Source organism: Monodelphis domestica, chromosome 2 (genome assembly GCF_027887165.1).
Source record: "Monodelphis domestica isolate mMonDom1 chromosome 2, mMonDom1.pri, whole genome shotgun sequence".
In the NCBI taxonomy this organism is placed as follows: Eukaryota; Metazoa; Chordata; class Mammalia; order Didelphimorphia; family Didelphidae; genus Monodelphis; species Monodelphis domestica.
Genome location: NC_077228.1, coordinates 96,276,679 through 96,298,242, shown reverse-complemented (window position 1 = coordinate 96,298,242; position 21,564 = coordinate 96,276,679).

Sequence of the window (21,564 nt, the reverse complement as noted above, 5' to 3'; positions counted from 1 at the left end):
TCGTCCTCTTTATGGATGGTAGCAGCTTTGTGACTCCAGCTGAATGACGGGCCGAGGCAGCCATCGTGAATGATGCTGGCAAGAAACTGTGGTGTGCCTCACTTCCCACAGGGACCTCCACCCAGAGGACCAAGCTGGTTGCTCTGACTATGGCCCTATGCCTTGCAAAAGGAAAATGACTGACTGTCTACACCAATAGCCGATATGCTTTTGCCACCCTGCACGTCCATACTCCAATTTATCGAGAATGAGGATACGTCACCTCAGCGAGCAAGCCAGTGTCCCATCTCTGAGATATCCAGGAGCTTCTTGCAGCTGTCTGGGAACCCAAGGCAGTTGCTGTAGTACACACTCCAAACCACCAGCCAGGAACAACTTTGGAAGCAACGGGCAACCTGCAGGCCAATGAGGCAGCCAGGGAGGCAGCTTTGCGAGCCCCACTATATGAGCTCACACTCGCAATGGACCCATCCAGACTCGGTAGTGCCAACACCTTCATCCCTGCCTCACCATTGGATCCACCCCAGTACTCTTCAGCAGACCTGGACTGGGTCAAGGCAAAATCAGGTCAGTTGTCTGGCACACTATACAAGGACCTGGATGGCAACCTTCTTCTATTGCAGGCTATCGGGTAAATTCTTTCCACCCACCTACAGCACCTTACACACATGGTGGCCACCAAATTGAGAACACTGCTCTGGAAGGGACAAATTCAGTCCTGCGACTCCAATGTTTTCCTGGATGAACTGGTCCAAAAATGTAAAACTTGCCAGTTGACTTGATTCGCGAAAAGCGATGCCCACCCTGGGACTTGGCTCTGTGGCACTCGCCCCTGGGAACACTGGGAGGTTGATTTTACGGAAGTCAAACTAGGGAAATATGGGTACCGGTACCTACTGGTTTTTGTGGATACCTTTTCGGGATGGCTGAAGGCCTTCCACACCAAGACCGAGATTGCCCAGATAGTTGTAAAAAAGATCTTGGAAGAAATCATTCCCAAGTTTGGGGTCCCCAGCTCCTTAGAGTCAGACAAAGGGCCCGCATTAATAGCCAGGGTCACTCAGTCCCTGGCGAAGTCCTTGGGGACTACGTGGAAGTTCCACTGTGAATATAACCCCCAGAGTTCTGGTCAGGTGGAATGCATGAAGTGGACCCTAAGGGAAACCTTGACTAAAATGGCCCTTGAGTCTGGTGAAAATTGGGTGAAGCTCATACCCCTTGCCCTGTTTAAAGGTCAGAACACACCTGGTCCCTTCTCCCTATCATCTTACAAGATCCTATATGGCTCTGTTCCCCCCATCTTGTCCTCCTTCCCTGCCCCAGCTGGGCACCAAACTCTGACCTTGAGTAACCTTGTTTTCTCTATTTCTCCCAACTGCAACAGGACCTCTGGCCCCATTTACAGGCTCTCTTCCAACCTCCCCCACATGATCCCCACCCCTTTCAGCCAGGCGACTGGGTCTGGGTCAAGAAGCATCAGAAACATGCCCTACAAGCTTGATGGAAGGGGCCGTTCCTTGTCCTCTTCATCACTCCCGCTACCCTGAAGGTTGATGGCATCAGGCCCTGAGTCCCTCACTCACACATCTGGCCGGCCCAGCCGCCTTCCCCCAACATCTGGAGATTTAGCTGCCACCCAACTAATCCCTTGAAGCTCCATCTGACAAAATCCCCACCATGCTCTGGGTAATACTCCTGGCGCTCGTGACTGCCTACCAACCACATCAGGCCTCCTTCAGCCACCACAAGCTGTGGAAATGGATGACACACAACTGGGCCTGGCCAACCCCACTCACCACCAATACCACAACTGAACTGGTGAAACTGACTGCCACACCCTGGGACCTTGTGTGGGGCCCCCAGGGACTCCAAATCCCTCCACCCTATGCCTTAATGAAGGGATCTTCTACCTTTGCCCAGCTGCCATCCCGGGAAAATCTTACTGCAATGCCCTGAACCAGTACTATTGCCAATATTGGGGGTGTGAGGCCATTGTCACTGGGGGTAGTCAGATTGAGGGGTGTGGTCTGTGGACTGTGACCCCAGACCCTTGGCTATCCGTCACATGGGGGCCCCCAGGATGCAAACACTTGTGCTATGTTGCAGACACAGTCACTCCCTGTGACCGGTTGATTTTCAGCCCCATCCAACCAGAGTATGACTCTTGGCACCAGGGAAGGACATGGAGGATAAGGCTCTACCAGGAAGGAACTGACCTGTGAGGGTTATTTGTCATAAAAAAGGAACCAGTCCCGAGTCTACCCACCGCTATGATTGTACCAAACTCAGCCCTCTTACCCCTGCCTCCTGTTAAACTCCCCACTCCAACTCCAATCCCAGGGAACCAGACCACCCCCACTACAACCCCAGCACCCTCCGTCACAATCGCTAATGCCACGACCCCAGCACCCTACTCCAGAGCGAGCTTGTGGCCCCTTATTGAAGCCTCCTACGAGGCCCTAAATCAAACCTCACCTCCAGCTGCTGACTTTGCCTTGATTCCTGACCACCATGTTATGAAGCCATTTCCTTGAATGCCTCATACTCCAGAACCGAAAGGGCCTTGATCTTTTGTTCCTCAAGGAGGAAGGCCTCTGTGTCACCCTCAAGGAAGAGTGCTGTATATATACAGACAACACAGGGGTAGTCTGGGAGTCAGTAGCTTAACTTAAGCATAGTCTAGATGCCTGAGAATGCAAACACACTCACACTCAACCTTGGTACCAGGAAGAGTTTGCGAAATCCCCCTGGTTCACCACCCTCATCTCCACTATAGCTGGACCAATGTTAATTCTCTTCTTCCTTATCACTTTCGGGCCTTGTATAGTCTACCTACTGGTCTGCTTTGTGAAGGACCAGGTTGACAGAGTCATGCTCAATGTCCTCAGGCAGCTGTATCAGGCCCTGACAGGGCCCCCTGATGGCTACACTAATTCCCTGCCCCTGGAAGTTTCGGCTCGCCCCTGAAGGAGCATCATAAAATCAAAAGACCTGGGGAATGAAGGGAAGGGGTTTGCACTGTGTTCAAATGAACAGTTCCTGGAAAAACTGCAAGTCCACAGTTGAGAAAAATATCCTGGAAAAACTGTAAGATGCTCTACCCAAGGCCACAGCTGTTGAGACAGATATCCTGCTTATCCTCCCTTTTAAGCTACTCGCTATATATATGCACTCTCGGTCTTGCCCCAGTGCAGTTTTCCCTTGGGTGGCCTCCCTAGCGTGCTAGGAATAAACCTCTCCCTTTTGTCTTTACATTGTCTCTGTGTATTCCTTTGAGGGTTTCTTACACTTGGACCCTAACAATGGTCCATAATAAGGTGGCAAGGAACTGCATCAAAGGAGGAATAAGGCATATATGAAAGATGTTAGGAATGTTGAATTGACAGGACTTGGTACCTATTGGATATAGGGGAGAGGATAAGAGAGAGTGAGGAGTTGAGGATGGAACTGAAGGATTGGTGGTAGCCTCAGTAGTAAGAGAGGAGTACAGAAGTTAGAGAAACTACAGGGTGAAAAATAAGAAGCTCAATTTTGGACATATGAAATTTGAGATATCTATGATCATATTATTATCTGAAAAATTAAGTACTTGGATTAGCTAAGGTTACCTCCAGCTTCAAATCTATGATTTTTTAAAACTATGCCACAATGAGATGACACAATAGTGCTTTATTAGATTATTCTGTAGACCACATTATAGAAGATTATGAGATAATATTTTTATTAGCAGTAGAGTTACAAATGAGCACACTATGATATAGTAACCATTTTATATCTGTATCTACTACTTGACAAGGAAGTAACCCTGATTGCTCAAAGCCAATACCCAGGGAGTAGAAATTGATAAATCAATCCAAACAGAGAATGTCTGGCATTTCACTATACAACTGTTATCAAATGAGTATCCTAGATAGATTCAGAAAGCCTCATTTCAGGTTATTCCTCTAACAATGTAATTCTTAGTTCTGGTCTTTCAACACTTATTTGTATTTTTGGAAGGGAAAACCAAGAAACGAAACTACAGACATCTTTAGTATTATAGTATTTACCTGTAATGAAGTTTTAGAATCAAGCTTTCAAATTATTTCTTTTAGTGCCATTGTATATTTATTCTATACCTATTAAAGAGATGTTGGTATAATCAGGTTCTTAAAATACTAATTATTCACCATGAGGTCTCTGTGTATGTGCCTTTACTACCTTGATCTCTTTTTCCATTCTTTCCATCTAAGTACATGCAGATAGTACATGACACAAGTGATTGAATTCACTGGCAATTTATTTCTGAAAACATGATAATAGGGATTACAGGTAAAATGAACAATGACAGCCTCAGTGCAAAGCAAGATAGCAACATCTGCTAGAGCTGAATACTCTAGCACACACTGTACATTAAAATACTCTAGGAAATGGTGACTAGATTACATTGCAAGATACAAACTGTACTCAGTACAGGCATTTGGACACAATCCCACCATAAGGCCATCTTCAAATTGCAATTTAGATTTCCCATTCTTTTTGAGCATTTCTGTTTATAATACAATGAAATATGAAAGATTTAATATATGGTTTGTGTCGTAGAAAATACTCCTATACTTTCTGATTGCAGCTATACCAGATGACACAATATCTTCACAATTTCTTTAAAAATTTTGCTAATAATTGAAATGGGTGTGTATTGGGATAAGAGGGAGGTAAAGATATGTTTATAGAGGGGAAGTATGTTTAGTAGGGAGAAAGAGTAAGGAGATGAGTGTGAATCAAATTATTTTATTTAATACCTTGAACATTTTTCAGATACTGGGAAGAATGTGACACACTGTATTATAATGGTGTAGCTAGGAAGGCACTAAAGTTAAAAAGGTAACTTTAGGCAAAATAGAAAGCAAAAAAAAAAATTGCCTGGAATATGTGCCAGAAAAGCAAGGCAGCTAGTCTCTTTAGATTTCATGAATTTTAAGATTAAATAAGGGGTGAGGAAGCAGGAAAAGTAGGAAGGGCCAAGGTTATGAAGGGATTTAAAGACAAAGATAGGAATATCTGAGTGAAAATATTATTTTAGATATTAATTTCCTTTCTGACTGTGGGCAAATCATTTAGCCTCAATTTGCCTCTGTTTTCTCTCCTTGACATTAATTCAGAAGAATTTTTCCAAATGTGGTCCACTTGTCTGGGTTCTTAGGCATTTTTGTCTGTCAGGTAGTAGGTACTATTGTAAGAAAGGATAAAGAAAAAGAGCCTTTGTTTTCCAATTAGCTCTTCCCAACAACAATAGTTTATCCTCCAATTCACTCTATTAAATACCACATGGCAATGATGAGTTTTTACTGGTCTTCTCTTTCACCCACCTGGAGATCTGGTGAATGAATCACTTTACTTTATGTTAAGAAAATAAAATGCACATTTGTCAGCCACATAGCAAAGAGATAGATTATAATTATATCACTATTTAGTTCTAGATATTTAGATTTTTAGTTTATCATTTTAAGGTTCTTCTTTCAATCATACTTCAATTAGATGCTGATAATATGGATCCTATATTCTTCTTTACTGTGAAGAAACATCTTTTCTCAGTGTTCCTCTCACAGATATCCTTAATGTTGTCCCTTATTTTAGTAAAACTCAACACCAAAAGAGGAGTCACCTTATAAAAGAAGCAGAGAGAGAGAAGGAAAGAAGGAGAGAGGAAGGAAGGAGAGAGAAAGGGAAAAAGGAAGGAAATAAATATAGTGTATAGTGAATTATCAATTATTTAGACATGATAGAACATTATTTGAAAGTATTTAAATTTGAAAATATTTAAATAGGTTAACTTTCAGATCTCCTAGAAATAAACAATTTAAGGATTGTTTTTCCAAATTTGCTATTTCTTTAAAAACTACTCAAAATATTTTTATAACATAAATTATCTGTATAAGTTTGTAATATTAATTCACTGGCTTAAAAGGCTATAGATAAAGAAGAAAGGTCAGAAGTAGGGGAGGATATAAAAATGCCAGGGAGTCCACATGTGACAATCATAACTTTGAATGTGAATGGTATGAACTCACCCATAAAATGTAGACAAATAGCAGATTGGATTAGATCCCAAAACCCTACCATCTGTTGTCTTCAAGAAACACATATGAGGAAGGTTGATACTCACAAGGTTAGAATTAAAGGATGGAATAAGACCTTTTGGGCCTCAACTGATAGAAAGAAGGCAGGAGTTGCAATCATGATATCTGACAAAGCAAAAGCAAAAATAGACTTGATCAAAAGGGATAGGGAAGGTAAATATATTCTGTTAAAAGGGACTATAGACAATAAGGAAATATCACTAATCCACATGTATGCACCAAATGGTATAGCATCCAAATTTTTAATGGAGAAACTAGGAGAATTGAAGGAGGAAATAGACAGTAAAACCATATTAGTTGGGAGACTTGAACTCACCCATAAAACATAGACAAATAGCAGAATGGATTAGAATCAAAAACCCTAACATATGTTGTTTTCAAGAAACACACATGAGGCAGGTAGACACTCACAAGGTCAGAATTAAAGGATGGAGTAAGACCTTCTGGGCCTCAACTGATAGAAAGAAGGCAGGAGTTGCAATCATGATATCTGACAAAGCCAAAGCAAAAATAGACCTGATTAAAAGGGATAGGGAAGGTAACTATATTTTGTTAAAAGGGACTTTAGATGAGGAAATATCACTAATCAACATGTATGCACCAAATAGTGCATTTTTCTAATGGAGAATTTCTAATGGAGAAAATAGGAGAATTGAAGGAAGAAATAGACAACAAAACCATATTAGTGGGAGATTTGAACCAACTACTATAAATTTAGATAAATCAAATAAAAACATAAATAAGAAAGAGGTAAAAGAAGTGAATGAAATCTTAGAAATATTAGAGTTAATAGACATATGGAGGAAAATAAATAGGGACAAAAAGGAATACACCTTCTTCTCGGCACCACATGGCACATTCACAAAGATTGACCATATACTAAGTCACGGAAACATGACATCCAAATGCAGAAAAGCAGAAATAACAAATGCATCCTTTTCAGATCACAATGCAATAAAAATAATGATCAATAAGGGTACATGGAAAACCAAATCAAAAATTAATTGGAAACTAAATAATATTATATTCCAAAACTGGTTAGTAAGAGAACAAATCATAGAAAGAATTAATAATTTCCTCAAAGAAAATGACAATGGTGAGACATCCTTTAAAACCTTATGGGATGCAGCTAAAGCAATAATCAGAGTTAAATTCATATCCCTGAGTGCATATATTAACAAACTAGGGAGGGCAGAGATGAATGAATTGGAAATGCAAATCAAAAAACTTGAAAGCAAACAAATTAAAAAACCTTTGAAGAAAACCAAACTAGAGATCCTAAAAATTAAGGGAGAAATTAATAAAATCAAAAGTGATAGAACTATTGTGCTAATAAACAAGACTAGAAGCTGGTACTTTTAAAAAATAGACAAAGTACTAATCACTCTAATTAAAAAAAGGAAAGAAGAAAGGCAAATTAACAGCATCAAAAATGAAAAGGGGGATCTCACCTCCAATGAAGAGGAAATTAAGGCAATCATTAAAAATTACTTTGCCAAATGACATGGCAATAAATATACAAATCTAGGTGATACGGATGAATATATACAAAAATATAAATTGCCTAGACTAACAGAAGAAGAAATAGATTTCTTAAATAATCCCATATCAGAAAAAGAAATCCAACAGACCATCAAAGAACTCCCTAAGAAAAAATCCGCAGGACCCGACAGATTTACAAGTGAATTCTATCAAACATTCAAAGAACAGTTAATCCCAATACTATACAAACTATTTGACATAATAAGCAAAGAGGGGGTTCTACCAAACTCCTCTTATAACAGAAACATGGTACTGATTCCAAATACAGGCAGGTCAAAAACAGAGAAAGAAAATTATAGACCAATGTCCCTAATGAATAAAGATGCAAAAATCTTAAATAGGATACTAGCAAAAAGACCCCAGCAAGTGATCAGAAGGGTCATTTACCATGATCTAGTAGGATTCATACCAGGGATGCAGGGCTGGCTGGTTCAATATTAGGAAAACCATCCACATAACTGACCATATCAACAAGCAAACGAACAAAAATCACATAATTATTTCAGTAGAACCAGAAAATCCTTTGATAAAATACAACACTCATTCCTATTAAAAACACTATAGGACTTCCGGTTAAGATGGCGGCTTAGAGAAAGCTGAAGTTCAGATCTCCGGAAAACCCTTCCCGACCGATCTCAAACTAGAAGCTCCTAAGGCGTCGAAATTCAAAACGATCAACAGCACAGACCCTGGGAACCCTCCTCCTGGACCTGGACCCGGTTCAAAAGGTACGGCTCCCCTTAAAAGCCAGAACCCGAGATCCCTCGGACCTCAGGGGTAGGAGCGCAGAGTCCAAGGCTCCCAGAAGCGGCAGCCGCGCCGGGCTCAGAGAGCAGGGTCTGAGGAACAACAACCCTCAGGGTCTTCTACCCAAGTCCCAGTCCGGGTGAAAGTTACTGCCTGGGGCCTCCGCTGCAGAGAGCTGGTCAAAACAACAGCAACCCTCAGGGCGGGCAAGACAGCCTCACGGGCTGGATCCTGCTATCCAAGTCTCAGTGAAAGTCTGTGCTCTCGGAGCTTGGGGAAGCGGCAGCCCATCCCCCCGCAGGCCGACGAAACAGCCTCATGGCCAGGGATTCTGAAGGCAACTTCCGGAAATCAAGCCAGGGGGAGAGTGTGGCCTCGTTGTCCGACCCTTCCATTCCAGTTCCAGTGAGGCATATTCAGTTTAACCCAGGGAACGCTCATAGAACCAACATCTGCCCAGGACTAAAGCCTCTGATCACCAGACAAAGACAAGAAAAGCCAATCCTCCACGTTCAGAGATGACAAACTCCACAGAAGCACAGAAGCCCCAAAATACCAAGAAAAATAAGAAGAAAGGGGCGACTCTGGACACATTCTATGGAGCCAAAATACAAAATACAGAGCAGATAGAAGAAGATATACAAGAAAATTCTCCAAAATCTTCCAAAGGAAATAGAAACTCTCCACAAACCCATGAAGAATTTGAATCAGAAAGGACCAAAAAGATGGAAGCCCTCTGGGAGGAAAAGTGGGAAATGATGCAAAAGAAATTCACGCATCTACAAAACCAGTTTGACCAAACTGTAAAAGAAAACCAGGCTTTAAAGCAAGAACTAATAAAGCAAAGCCAAAACACCAAGAAATTAGAAGAGAACATAAAATATCTCACCGACAAGGTGATAGATCTGGAAAACAGGGGGAGAAGAGAAAATTTAAGAATAATTGGACTCCCAGAAAAGCCAGAAATAAACACCAAACTAGACATGGTGATACAAGATATAATCAAAGAAAATTGCCCAGAGATTCTAGAACAAGGGGGCAATACATCCACTGACAGAGCTCACAGAACACCTTCTACACTAAACCCCCAAAAGACAACTCCCAGGAATGTAATTGCCAAATTCCAAAGCTATCAAACAAAAGAAAAAATCCTACAGGAAGCCAGAAAAAGACAATTTAGATATAAAGGAATGCCAATCAGGGTCACACAAGACCTTGCAAGTTCTACGCTGAATGATCGTAAGGCATGGAACATGATCTTCAGAAAGGCAAGAGAGCTGGGTCTCCAACCAAGAATCAGCTACCCAGCAAAACTGACTATATACTTCCAAGGGAAAGTATGGGCATTCAACAAAATAGAAGACTTCCAACTTTTTGCAAAGAAAAGACCAGAGCTCTGTGGAAAGTTTGATACCGAAAATCAAAGAGCAAGGAATACCTGAAAAGGTAAATATTAAGGAAAGGGGAAAAATGTTATCTTCTTTTACTCAAACTCTCCTCTATAAGGACTACATTTATATCAACCTATGTATACTAATATGTGGGGAAAATGTAATGTATAAATAGGGGGTAAAGAAAGACCAAATAGAATAATGGTTCTCACACAAAGATTCACAGGGGAAGGGGAGGGGAAGAAAACTCCTATAAGAAGGAGAGGAAGAGAGGGGGGGGTTACTTAAACCTCAATCTCAGGGAAATCAACTCTGAGAGGGAAAAACATCCAGATCCATTGGGATCTTGAATTCTATCTTACCCAACAAGGGTAAGGAGAAGGGAAAACCAAGGGGGGGAGGGGGAGAGGGAGAACAAAAAGGGAGGGAAAGAGAGGGGGGAGGGGGAGGGAACAAAAAGGGAGGGACTAAAAAGGGAAACATCAAGGGAGGGGACAAGGGGGACTGATTCAAAGTAAATCACTTCTACTAAAAGGTAGAGCCGAAGAAGAAAAGGTTAGAATTAGGGAAGGCAATCAAAATGCCAGGGAGTCCACAAATGACAATCATAACTTTGAACGTGAATGGGATGAACTCACCCATAAAACGTAGACGAATAGCTGAATGGATTAGAATCCAAAACCCTACCATATGTTGTCTTCAAGAAACACACATGAGGCGGGTTGACACCCACAAGGTCAGAATTAAAGGATGGAATAAGACCTTCTGGGCCTCAACTGATAGAAAGGAGGCAGGAGTGGTAATCATGATATCTGATAAAGCCAATGCAAAAATAGACCTGATCAAAAGGGATAGGGAAGGTAATTATATTTTGTTAAAAGGGACTCTAGACAATGAGGAAATATCATTAATCAACATGTATGCACCAAATAATATAGCACCCAAATTTCTAATGGAGAAACTAGGAGAATTGAAGGAAGAAATAGACAATAAAACCATACTAGTGGGAGACTTAAACCAACCATTATCAAATTTAGATAAATCAAATCAAAAAATAAATAAGAAAGAGGTAAAAGAAGTGAATGAAATCTTAGAAAAATTAGAATTAATAGACATATGGAGAAAAATAAATAGGGATAAAAAGGAATACACCTTCTTCTCAGCACCACATGGCACATTCACAAAAAATTGACCATACATTAGGTCACAGAAACATAGCACACAAATGCAAAAAAGCAGAAATAATGAATGCAGCCTTCTCAGATCACAAGGCAATAAAAATAATGATTAGTAATGGTACATGGAAAACCAAATCTAAAACCAATTGGAAATTAAACAATATGATACTCCAAAACCGTTTAGCTAAAGAAGAAATCATAGAAACAATTAATAATTTCATCAAGGAAAATGACAATGGCGAAACATCCTTTCAAACCTTTTGGGATGCAGCCAAAGCGGTAATCAGAGGCAAATTCATATCCCTGAAAGCTCATATTAACAAACAAGGGAGAGCAGAGATCAATCAATTGGAAATGCAATTGAAAAAACTGGAAAGCGATCAAATTAAAAACCCCCAGCAGAAAACCAAATTAGAAATCCTAAAAATTAAGGGAGAAATTAATAAAATCGAAAGTGATAGAACTATTGATTTAATAAATGAGACAAGAAGCTGGTACTTTGAAAAAACAAACAAAATAGACAAAGTACTGGTCAATCTAATTAAAAAAAGGAAGGAAGAAAAGCAAATTCACAGCATTAAAGATGAAAAGGGGGACAGCACCTCCAATGAGGAGGAAATTAAGGCAATCATTAGAAATTACTTTGCCCAATTATATGGCAATAAATACACCAATTTAGGAGAAATGGATGAATATATACAAAAATACAAACTGCCTAGACTAACAGAAGAGGAAATAGAATTCTTAAATAATCCCATATCAGAAATTGAAATCCATCAAGCCATCAAAGAATTTCCTAAGAAAAAATCCCCAGGGCCTGATGGATTCACCTGTGAATTCTATCAAACATTCAGAGAACAGTTAACCCCAATACTATACAAACTATTTGACATAATAAGCAAAGAGGGAGTTCTACCAAACTCCTTTTACGACACAAACATGGTACTGATTCCAAAACCAGGCAGGTCAAAAACAGAGAAAGAAAACTATAGACCAATCTCCCTAATGAATATAGATGCAAAAATTTTAAATAGGATACTAGCAAAAAGACTCCAGCAAGTGATCAGAAGGATCATTCACCATGATCAAGTAGGATTCATACCAGGGATACAGGGCTGGTTCAACATTAGGAAAACCATCCACATAATTGACCACATCAACAAGCAAAGTAGCAAGAACCACATGATTATTTCAATAGATGCAGAAAAAGCCTTTGATAAAATACAACACCCATTCCTATTAAAAACACTAGAAAGCATAGGAATAGAAGGGTCATTCCTAAAAATAATAAACAGTATATATCTAAAACTAACAGCTAATATCATCTGCAATGGGGATAAACTAGATGCATTCCCAATAAGATCAGGAGTGAAACAAGGATGCCCATTATCACCTCTACTATTTGACATTGTACTAGAAACACTAGCAGTAGCAATTAGAGAAGATAAAGAAATTGAAGGCATCAGAATAGGCAAGGAGGAGACCAAGTTATCACTCTTTGCGGATGACATGATGGTCTACTTAAAGAATCCTAGAGATTCAACCAAAAAGCTAATTGAAATAATCAACAACTTTAGCAAAGTTGCAGGATACAAAATAAACCCACATAAATCATCAGCTTTTCTATATATCTCCAACACAGCTCAGCAGCAAGAACTAGAAAGAGAAATCCCATTCAAAATCACCTTAGACAAAATAAAATACCTAGGAATCTATCTCCCAAGACAAACACAGGAACTATATGAACACAACTACAAAACACTCGCCACACAACTAAAACTAGACTTGAACAATTGGAAAAACATTAACTGCTCATGGATAGGATGAGCCAATATAATAAAAATCACCATCCTACCCAAACTTATTTATCTATTTAGTGCCATACCCATTGAACTACCAAAATACTTCTTCACTGATTTAGAAAAAACCATAACAAAGTTCATTTGGAAGAACAAAAGATCAAGGATATCCAGGGAAATAATGAAAAAAAAAAACACATATGATGGGGGCCTTGCAGTCCCTGACCTAAAACTATATTACAAAGCAGCAGTCATCAAAACAATTTGGTACTGGCTAAGAAACAGAATGGATCATCAGTGGAATAGACTGGGGGAAAGCGACCTCAGCAAGACAGTATACGATAATCCCAAAGATCCCAGCTTTTGGGACAAAAATCCACTATTCGATAAAAACTGCTGGGAAAATTGGAAGACAGTGTGGGAGAGACTAGGAATAGATCAACACCTCACACCCTACACCAAGATAAATTCAAAATGGGTGAGTGACTTAAACATAAAGAAGGAAACCATAAGTAAATTGGGTAAACACAGAATAGTATACATGTCAGACCTTTGGGAGGGGAAAGGCTTTAAAACCAAGCAAGATATAGAAAGAATCACAAAATGTAAAATAAATAATTTTGACTACATCAAACTAAAAAGCTTTTGTACAAACAAAACCAATATAACTAAAATCAGAAGGGAAACAACAAATTGGGAAAAAATCTTCATAGAAACCTCTGACAAAGGTTTAATTACTCATATTTATAATGAGCTAAATCAATTGTACAAAAAATCAAGCCATTCTCCAATTGATAAATGGGCAAGGGACATGGATAGGCAGTTCTCAGATAAAGAAATCAAAACTATTAACAAGCACATGAAGAAGTGTTCTACATCTCTTATAATCAGAGAGATGCAAATCAAAACAACTCTGAGGTATCACCTCACACCTAGCAGATTGGCTAACATAACAGCAAAGGAAAGTAATGAATGCTGGAGGGGATGTGGCAAAGTAGGGACATTAATTCATTGCTGGTGGAGTTGTGAACTGATCCAACCATTCTGGAGGGCAATTTGGAACTATGCCCAAAGGGCGACAAAAGAATATCTACCCTTTGACCCAGCCATAGCACTGCTGGGTCTGTACCCCAAAGAGATAATGGACACAAAGACTTGTACAAAAATATTCATAGCTGCGCTTTTTGTGGTGGCCCAAAACTGGAAAACGAGGGCATGCCCATCAATTGGGGAATGGCTGAACAAACTGTGGTATATGTTGGTGATGGAATACTATTGTGCTCAAAGGAATAATAAAGTGGAGAAGTTCCATGGAGACTGGAACAACCTCCAGGAAGTGATGCAGAGCAAGAGGAGCAGAACCAGGAGAACATTGTACACAGAGACTAATACACTGTGGTATAATCGAATGTAATGGACTTCTACATTAGGGGCGGTGTAATGTCCCTGAACAACTTACAGGGATCCAGGAGAAAAAAAACACCATTCATAAGCAAAGGATAAACTATGGGAGTGGAAACACCGAGAAAAAGCAACTGCCTGAATACAGAGGTTGAGGGGACATGACAGAGGATAGACTTTAAATGAACACTCTAATGCAAATACTATCAACAAAGCAATGGGTTCAAATCAAGAAAACATCTAATGCCCAGTGGACTTACGCGTCGGCTATGGGGGGTGGGGGGGGAGGAAAAGAAAATGATCTATGTCTTTAACGAATAATGCTTGGAAATGATCAAATAAAATATATTAAAAAAAAATAAAAAAAATGAAGTGTGAAAAAAAAAAACACTATAAAGCATAGGAATAGAAGTGACATTCCTAAAAATAATAAACAGTATATATCTAAAACCAGGAGCTAATATCATCTGCAATGGGGATAAACTAGATGCATTCTCAATAAGATCAGGAGTGAAACAAGGATGCCCATTATCACCTCTACTATTTGACATTGTACTAGAAACACTAGCAGTAGCAATTAGAGAAGATAAAGAAATTGAAGGCATCAGAATAGGCAAGATGGAGACCAAGTTATCACTCTTTGCAGATGACATGATGGTCTACTTAAAGAATCCTAGAGATTCAACCAAAAAGCTAATTAAAATAATCAACAACTTTAGCAAAGTTGCAGGATACAAAATAAACCCACATAAATCATCAGCCTTTCTATATATCTCCAACACAGCTCAGCAGCAAGAACTAGAAAGAGAAATCCCATTCAAAATCACCTTAGACAAAATAAAATACCTAGGAATCTATCTCCCAAGACAAACACAGGAACTATATGAACACAACTACAAAACACTCGCCACACAACTAAAACTAGACTTGAACAAATGGAAAAACATTAACTGCTCATGGATAGGACGAGCCAATATAATAAAAATGACCATCCTACCCAAACTTATTTATCTATTTAGTGCCATACCTATTGAACTTCCAAAAAAAATCTTTACTGATTTAGAAAAAAATATATAACAAATTTCATTTGGAAGAACAAAGGATCAAAGATATCCAGGGAAATCATGAAAAAAATACAAAGGAAGGGGGCCTTGCAGTCCCAGATCTCAAACTATATTACAAAGCAGCAGTCATCAAAACAATTTGGTACTGGCTAAGAGACAGGAAGTAGAATCAGTGGAATAGACTTGGCGCAAGTATCCTCAGCAAGACAGTATATGTTAAACCCAAAGATCCCAGCTTTTGGGACAAAAATCCACCATTTGATAAAAACTGCTGGGAAAATTGGAATGCAGTGTGGGAGAGATTAGGTTTGAATCAACTACCTCACACCCTACACCAAGATAAATTCAAAATGGGTGAATGACTTAAACATAAAGAAGGAAACTATAAGTAAATTAGGCAAACTTAGAATAGTATACATCTCAGACCTTTAGGAAGGGAAAGACTTCAAAACCAAGCAAGACTTAGAAAGTCACAAAATGTAAAATAAATAATTTAGAATATATCAAATTAAAAAGCTTTTGTACAAACAAAACCAATGTAACTAAAATCAGAAGAGAAGCAACAAATTGGGAAACAATCTTCATAAAAACCTCTGACAAAGGTTTAATTACTCAAATTTACAGAGCTAAATCAATTGTACAAAAAATCAAGCCATTCTCCAATTGATAAATGGGCAAGGGACATGAATAGGCAGTTCTCAGCCAAAGAAATCAAAACTATTAATAAGCACATGAAAAAGTGCTCTAAATCTCTTTTAATCAGAGAGATGCAAATCAAAATAATCCTGAGGTATCACCTCACACCTAGAAGATTGGCTAACATTACAGCTATGGAAAGTAATGAATGCTGGAGGGGATGTGGCAAAGTAGGGACATTAATGCATTCCTGGTGGAGTTGTGAATTGATCCAACCATTCTGGAGGGCAATTTGGAACTATGCCTAAAGGACACTAAAAGCCTTTGATCCAGCCCTTTGATCCAGCCATACCACTGATGGGTTTGTACCCCAAAGAGATAATAAGGAAAAAGCCTTGTAGAAGAATATTCATAGCTGTGCTCTTTGTGGTGGCCAAAAATTGGAAAATGAGGAGATGCCCTTCAATTAGGGAATGGCTGAACAAATTGTGGTATATGTTGGTGATGGAATACTATTGTGCTAAAAGGAATAATAAAGTGGAGGAATTCCATGGAGACTGGAACAACCTCCAGAAAGTGATGCAGAGTGAAAGGAGCAGAACCAGGAAATCATTGTACACAGAGACTGATACACTGTGGTACAATCGAACATAATGGACTTCTCCATTAGTGTCCATGCTTTGTCCTTGAACAATCTGCAGGGATCTAGTAGAAAAAACACTATCCACAAGCAGAGGACAAACTGTGGGAGTAAAAACACTGAGGAAAAGGAAGTGTTTGACTGCAGCGGTTAAGGGGATATGTCTTAGGAGAGATTCTAAATGAACACTAATGCAAATACCAACAACATGGAAATGGTTTCGAATCAAGAACACATGTGAAACCCAGTGGAATCGTGCATAGGCTATGGGGGGGGGGGGGTGGCGGCAGAGGAAAAGAAAATGATCTTTGTCTCCAATGAATAATGTTTTGAAATGACCAAATAAAATATTGTTTTAAAAAAAGTGACTACATCATACCTATGTGCTTCTGTCACATTCCTTGAAAATTTTTACTTTAAAATTCAACTCTGTGTTGGTGGTTACTGTTTTTTATTTTATGTCAATGAATTTTTTGAAACCAGTAACATCTCTATGTTGGGTGTTAATCTTTATTTCTTGAAAGAGAATAATTCTTTACTCTGTTTTCTCTATTGGATTTTTCTCTGGATTTGGGATTTGGTAGAAAAAAAACATTTCCTGATTTATCTAGGAAAGAATTTTTGTTTGGAAAAACAAGCACAGATAAAGTTTTTTGGTTGTTTATTATTTATTTTGTTTTCCATGTTTAATGATGTTTTAAGCATGAAATCCTTTAAAAAGAATTGGACTGATTAGTTTTGTGACTTTTTAAATATTGTTTCATCATTTTTGAAGCATTCCTGAAGTCTACTGCCACATTAAAAAAAATGAATGCTTGTTTACCACCACACCCTTTCCCTAATAAAATTAGGTCTATTTTTTAAATTCTCATGAATTTCTTGTTGTACTCTGAATTTCCTACCTTTACTATGATTAGTATTTTTTCATATATTTTCACTCATTTAATTTTTTTTCTAAATTACATGTGTTACATTATTTAAAAATGTTAATTATTTCAATCAGTTTTTAATTTCTTCTCTAGGAGTGATATGTTTGTTTTTCTCATTGCTTATTCTAATTCCTTCAATCACTTTTTTTTCTTTTCTGATTTAAAAAAATACTTTACATGGTATTGGAATGAATTGTTCTTTAAGTGTTTGGAGGAATTCACTATGAATCCATCAGGTCCTGAAGATTTTTTCTTAAGAAGCTCATTGATGACTTGTTCAATATATTTTTTAAGATAGGGTTGTTTAAATATCTATTTCCTCTTCTGTTAATGTGCACAATTTATATTTTTCCAAAAATATTTATCCATTTCACTTAGATTGTCCAATTTATTGGCAAAGAATTGGGCAAAATAATTCCCAATAATTACATTAATTTCATGCACATTGGTTGTGAATTCACCCTTTCTTTTCATTTTTTAAATAAAATCAGGTTTAGGTTTCCTTTATTAATTTAACAGTTTTCTTCATTTCAATTTAATTAATCTCCTTGTATTTTCAATGTTTGCAACTTTGTTTTGAATTGGGGATTACTTATTTGTTCTTTTTCTAGTTCTTTTTTAGTTGTATTCTCAATTCATTGCTTCATCTGTTTTCTTTTTCTGTTTTGTTGATGAAAGTATTTAGTAATAGAAATTATTTCTCTCCAAGTATAGCTGTGGAGCATCTGATAAATTTTAGTACACTGTTTCATTGTTCTCATTCTTTTTAATGAAATTTTGGGGTTTTTTAATTTTGTTCTTTGACACATTCATTATGCAAGATCAGATTATTTCATTTCCTTTTCATCTTGATGTATGCGCTCTTGTTCTTAATGAACATAATTTTTATTTCATTAAGTTATGAAAAATGCATTTACATTTCTATTTTTCTGCATTTGGTTGTAAGGATTTTAATAATTTTAATAATTAGAGGATTTTTTACTCCATGAAAGAGGATCAATTTTTATGTGGATTCCATGTACCACTCAGGAAAGATTCTCTTCTCATTAATCAAAATAGAATCAAAAGATTCTATTCTCATTACATTTTCTCCAGATAGCTATTCTAACTTCATAAAAAAACTATGTTTTTTTAGTTGTTTTTTGTTTGCTTGTTTCTCTTTCTTAATTAGCTTTTGGTGAGTATATGTTTGATTGAGTTCTATGTTTGGGAATCAAATTTTCTGTTTAATTCTGCTCTTTCTTTATGAATGCTTGGAAGTCTTCTATTTTATTAAACAATCATACTTTCCCCTGCAAGAATATAGTCAGTTTTTTTCTAGGTAGCTGATTCTTGGTTGTAGACCTAGTTCTTTTAATTTCAGGAATATCATATTCCATGCCTACTGGCCCTTCAGTGTAGATGCAACTAGATCCCATGTTATTCTAACTGTGATTCCATGGTTTGACTTCTTCTTAGCAACTTGTAATATTTTTTCCTTTGTCTGGTAGTTCTTGAATTTGGCTAATTCCTAGGTGTTGTCAGTTGGGGATTAAATACAGGAGGTGATCTGTGGATTCTTTCAATCTCCACTTTTCCTTCTTTTCTAGAATATTGGGGCAGTTTTTTGGATAATTTCCTGTAGGATGATGTCCAGACTTTTCCTTTTGTCATGGTCTTCTGGTAGACCAAGGATTCTTAAATTGTCTCTCCTGGAATGATTCTCTAAATCTTCTGTTTTGTGAATGAGATGTTTCATATTTTACTCAATTTTTCCTTCTTTTGGTTTTGTTTTATAGTTTCCTGCTGCCTTGTGAAGTTGCTTGCTTCTAATTTCTGTATTCTGGTTTTTAAAGACTGAATTTCATCCCTGGCTTTTTGGTCATCCTTCTCCTTCTAGTCTGATTTTCTTTGGAGGTAATCTTTCATCTTCTCTGGCTCATGTTTCATTTTCTTTGCCTCATCCTTCATCTCCTTTGCCTCATTTTCAAACTGATTAATTTTGGCTTTCAAGACACTATTTTCTCATTTTAGTTCAAGTGCCTCTGTTTCCAGATGACTTATCTTGCTTTATAAGTTATTTTCCCCAGTTGTCTTCAGCCTCTCATAATTGTGTTTTGAATTGTATTTTGAGTTCTTCCAAAGCCTGTGTCCAATTTGCTGGGGTTTCTGTGTTTTTGCTTGGTGTTCCTTGATCCTCCTCTATTATATTTACTCTTTGTTTTTGCCTGGATAGAAGCTGTTGATTGTGATTTATTTTTTATTTTTCTGTTGTTTGCTCATATTTGCCCTTCTTTCCCCCCCATAGTTGCCTGTACTGTTGCTCCTCTTGTGTGATAAATCTGTGGGTTTGGGCTTTTCTGTCAGTCTTCACCCTTGGAGCTTAGCAAGGCACTCAGAGCAGTCTGAGGGGAAGGGGTGTTGGAGCTTGGGCTTCCCTACCCTCAGAAAGCTTGATGAGATCAAGCCCAGATGAGTTCAAATTGCAGAGCTGGATATGCCCTGAGGTCAAAATCTTGGGAAAGGGGGTGGGCAATATGGAGTGTCTCTGCTTCTGTGACGAGCCTGCATGCTCTGTGCTTCTCCTCAATCTGCCTCCCCAGCCACCTGTATTTGGAGCCCTGAACCTGGCACAGTTTGTTCCCCAAAGCACTCCCTCTAGACTAGCACCCTTGCCTGCCTAGAGATTCCAGCCACTGCTGGAGGCTCAGTACTGTGGGTGGGGTAGAGGGTCCTGGAACCTTCTTTCTTCCTTCTCCTTAAACCTGAGTATTCTCAAATTCAGGCTTTTTTGGGTGTGTACCTTTTAAGTTGAGTCTAGCAGGATGGTTCCTTAGCTCTGTCCTGTTGTTAGGTTTGGTTTACTGTTCACTAGGAGTATTTGGTTTATAATCAGTGAGGAAGAGTTTTCAGGGGTCTGAACTTTAGCCACCTCTATGCTGCCACCTTGACTCCACCTCTTCCCTTCATTTTTAACAGCCTTTAATTTTGTATTTTTTTAGGTGATATAAATTACCCTATTCTTTCTTTCCCTTACCCCTTCTCTCAATATGCCTCTCTTGCTTACCTCTTAATTTAATTTTTTATCATCATACCATCATAAGCAACTCATACCTGTGATTTCTATTTATGTAAGAATGTAGAGAATTTAACCTTATTAAATCTTTATGATTTCTCTTTTTTGTTTACCATTTTATGCTAGCTCAGTATTGTATTTGAAAATGACATATTCTATTTACCTTTAGTCTTTTCATCAGGAATGTTTGAAAGTCATGTATTTCCCCAAACACAATAAACTGTGAAAATTGTAAGAACTATAATAAATACAATGATTCTTTTGATTCCAGAGGACTCATGAAGAACTATTTTATCAATTGCAGAGACATTAGAGATTTAAGATGTAGCAAATATATATATATATATATATATTTTAGAAACAACTATTGAAGTTATTTGTTTTTTGCTTGTGTATGCCTATTTTCAGAAAAAAAAAAGATTATTCTTTTCCTTTCATAAAATTGAATTAGGGATAGATTTTCTTTCAATTTTTAAAATAGTATTATGTTTGCTCCAGGATACCTACACGTGTCTAAGGTAGTATTCAAACTCAAATCTTCCTCCTTCTAAAATCTATATTCCATCTACTTTTTCACCTATAATTTACTACAAACTGCTTAAAAACAGCAATTTTATTGTTAATCCTCTTTCACTGATTTTTTAAATCATAGAAAATACAATAGGTATCATAATTATAGGACATGCATATGTATGTACTTATTTATGTATAATTATTTATGATTTCCCCTAATACTTACCTTTTTAACTTTACACGTGAATGTCAATGAGATTTTTGGGCAAAGATAGACTTACCCATTTAAATTCTACAAGGAAAAAGTTATAGCCTGTAAGGTTTGAGAAGAGATCCTAATTGGACCCTGCAGTCTGATGAAGAGACTAGCCTGAGGGCAGGGAAGAGTCAGGTGAGCATTCTGGGAAAGATAAATGACAGCTGAGAGGAATGGCCTCACTTCTAGCATTGGAAGGAGACTGTGAGGAGCATTTCCTGAGGGTCAGAGAAATATCTGAAGCCAGGAGGACAAAGGAAAAGAAACCTTATTTCTACCTTGTTACATACCTGT